The 3722-nt window shown below is 40.9% G+C and overlaps 1 pseudogene; it reads right to left on the bottom strand.

Annotated features, from left to right (window-relative positions):
* Positions 1-2260: 2260 nt before the first annotated feature.
* LOC129080194 (transmembrane protein 230-like) lies at positions 2261-2642 on the bottom strand (annotated as a pseudogene).
* Positions 2643-3722: the final 1080 nt, after the last annotated feature.

The raw sequence follows: 3722 nt of genomic DNA, 5'->3' as shown, positions 1-3722 counted from the left end.
GTGTTCTGTTTAAGAAATCTTTGCCTACCTCAAGGCCATAAAGATATTTTACATTTTCTTCTAGTTGTTTTATCATTTATATTTAGATCTAAATTGCTCTGAAATTATTTTTGGTATGGTATGAAATAGGGATCAAGAAAACTTTTTTCCATATGAGTATCCAGTTGATCCAGCATCATTTATTGAAAAGAGAACATTCTTTTCCCAGTGTAGCATAGCAGTATCATCTATGTCAGAAATCAAGTGGCCATATTTGTATGGATCTATTTCGAGGCTCTCTATTTTGTTCTACTGGTCTATCCTTGAACTAATACTACGCTGTCTTGATACATAATGCTAGAAATCCTCCAGTTTTGCTCTTCTTCAAGGGTGTCTTGGCTATTCTTAGTCTTTTACATTTCCATATCAATTTTATAATTTATAAATTGTCACTACAAATTTTTCAAAATTTAGAATTTGTCAACTTCTCAGTACATACACACATGTGCATACATACACACAAATTACTGCTAGGATTTTGACTGGAATTGCTTGAATCTATAGATTGATTTGGAGATAATTAACACATTTATAATATTGAGTCTTCCAATCCATGAACATGGTATGTTCCCTTTATTATTTAGGTATTTGAAATGATCTCTCAATAATGTTTTGTAGTTTTCTGTGTACTGTGTAATCTTGTACTTTTTTTGGTTAAAGTTATTTCTAAGAAGGTATTTGATATTTTTATAGGGTATAAATGGTGTCTTTTTAATTCCTTTCCATAATTGTGCATTGGTAGTATGTTGAAGAACATTTTATTTCTTTTTAAAAAATATTTTATGTTTTATTTTAAAGAGAGGGAAAGGAAGGGAGAAAGAGAGGGTGAAAAACACGGGTTGGTTGACTTCTGTACGTGCCCTGGGGGACTGAACCTGCAACTCAGGCATGCATGGGAATCTGAAAATGAGGAGGGGTGGTGAGTATTGGGAATCAAACCTAGCAAGCTTTGGTTCAAGGGACAAGGGATGATGCTCAACCAACTGAGCCACATTGGCGGAGCCACACTGGCTAGGGCTGATTTTTTTTTTAATATTTTATTTATTTATTTTAGAGAGGGGAGAAGGGAAGGAGAAAGAGAGTGAGAGGAACATTGGTGTGTGGTTGCCTCTCACGCACCCCCCACTGGGGACCTGGCCCACATCCCAGGCATGTGCCCTGACTGAGAATCAAACTGGAGACCCTTTGGTGTGAAGGCTGGTGCTCAATCCACTGAGCCACACCAGCAGGGCTGGGGCTGATTTTTTTATACTGATCTTGAATCCTTATATCTTACTAAATTTACTTATATATTCATTTTTTTTAGATGTTGACATTTTAATTTCATTTGAACATAAGTCACTTTTTGCAAGCTAGGAAACAATCAAACTAAGGTAGTCTAGTTCCCTAGGTATCCAGACTAAATCTTGTGATCTTCAGCAGAATGACATCATAACACAAGGTGCTAACAACAGGGTTGTAAACTCTAAATGATAACCACTTATATGCATTTTTCCTTAGAAAACAGCCAAAAGTCCAGTCCTTAAGAGTGTGATATACAGAACACCTTAGCCTGTATTGGACAGAATTACCTTAACCTGTAGTGGATAGAATTACCCACATTATATGGTGAACCAGATCAGAGCTGACCAAGGAGTGATGAACAGAGAAGGTGTCTACACTTTGAGAACTTGCTCTGAGGTTTTAAAATTCCTGATTGCTCTTAATAAGAAAGCAAGTAAAAATATATTACAGATGCATCCACATTAGTATTTGATTTGGCCAAGGTCTTCCACTAGAACATGAAGTTAGAGAATAAGGGATAAGATAGATATTTTCCAAATAAATTACTCAGTAATAAGAAATGTGACATACTGCATTCTTCCACTTGCCGCAAGAACAAACTGACAATAAAGACTATTTAAAATAAATGCTCAACTCTAAAAAGAGTGGTCACAGCAACACTTCCCCCTACAGAATAACCTCCGCTTTTCCATACGATTAAACTACAGGTTGAATTAAACTACAGGTTGATGCGGAAAAACTTGTCAGCTTTTTGTCAGGGCCAGGTGGTGAAAAACAGAGCATGCCTTACTTAGCTAATTGTAAGCTGTTAACGTCTTCAGGATGAACCCATAAAACCTGGCCATTGTTTTGTTAAACATCTGCAAACCACAGAATTCCTCAGCCTTTAGCCATAGTTTCTGCCCAATATCTTAAAACTGAGCTCAGTCTCTGCTCCTCAGGCCTGAAGCAGGTACAAGTCATCAAAGTCTGGAATGTCATCGTAGGAGTAACCCTGGGAGCCTTTGGATGCGTAAATGATGCACACGCAGGTGGTAAAATCCTGGCAGGAACAACAGGATGCCAACCATCAGGAAGGGAATGGCGGTCTGCCCCCCACCCCTTCGCTGAGATGGCCTCCCAGCAGGAGGGAGTCTATGATAATGAGAAAGGCACCAATCAAAAACAGCACTGTACCAAGCGATGGCTTTATGTGGGTCCTTAGGAGGATGGCTTTTCTTAAACTGAAGGTCAATGTAGCCATTACCTGTGCTGGAGAACCTTGAGTATTTCACTTTACTAATGGGGATTCCATTAGCCAGGCTGGTATGAGATGGCATCGTAACACGCTGACACAGCACTATTCGGAGCACCACGCCAAGTCTCTGGCGAGCCAACAGCTCTCTCACTGTTGGAAGCGGCGATGTTCCTGACTCACCTAACTGCCACCGCCCCACCCTGCCCAGAGCAGCTCAGTACCAGAAATCCACTTATTTATTCTAACAGTTTTTTTATTTTTTGGATTTTCTCTGTGTACCGTTATACCATCTAAATATTGACAGTTTTATTTCTTCCTTTACAATGCTCTTAACTTTTTTTCTTGTCTTATTGCTCTGTCTGGGCCTTTCATTATAGTGCTTTGCGGATGTGGTGATAGAGAGATCCTGGTCTAGTTCCTGATCTCAGCAGGAAAGCTTTCTGTATTTCACTATTAAGCTTGATGTTGACTCTGTACATGTGTGATATTTGGAGATACATTTCATATACTACTTTCTTGGACACACTGTTCTAAAAGAATGTTCTGAGGAGCACGGGGCGGGGTGGGGGGACCCCTGGGAGGGGCCTTCTCCTCACTCAGAATACAAAACAGAATTGTCTCCAAAGAGGGAACAACTCTATGATGACTCTGTTCCATATCCTCCATCAAAACTTCAATCCAGTACACAGGTCACTGGGTATGTCTCTTTGGCTCGAACAAGAGACCAGCAACCTATTTCTGTCATTCTTCAGGGAAATTGAAACTTAGATCAGGATAATGACTAATCTTAGTTCACACAGCCAGTTAGTGACAGAGTCAGAATTAGAACTCAGGGTTCCTGGGTCCCAGCCGCTCTTCAGCCACTGCTCTATGGTCAGGATTCGGGAGATGGCCAGAGGGCAAAGTAACGTGCATGTAAGAGTTCTAAGAACTGGACAACTTTGTCCAAGTACTGGGCCCGGGACCCACAGTTTCTGTGTAAAGAAGGTGGGCAGGCCACCCTCCTTCAGCTAGAGAGCAAGGGTGCTCCGGGCTCATGGCAGTGGGAGGCAGGTGGAAAAGCTGGCCCTTGTTTCTAGTCCTGTGCCATTTAGAAGAAGGCCTTGGGGAACTTTCTCCAAGTAGGACTCAGACCATCGGCCTGTAAGGGCCTTAGAGGTCG

Source organism: Pteronotus mesoamericanus, unplaced genomic scaffold (assembly GCF_021234165.1).
Source record: "Pteronotus mesoamericanus isolate MK-2021 breed Mesoamerican mustached bat unplaced genomic scaffold, CSHL_Meso_final contig_84, whole genome shotgun sequence".
Classification (NCBI taxonomy): Eukaryota; Metazoa; Chordata; class Mammalia; order Chiroptera; family Mormoopidae; genus Pteronotus; species Pteronotus mesoamericanus.
This window is presented reverse-complemented; position numbering and strand designations above follow the sequence as displayed.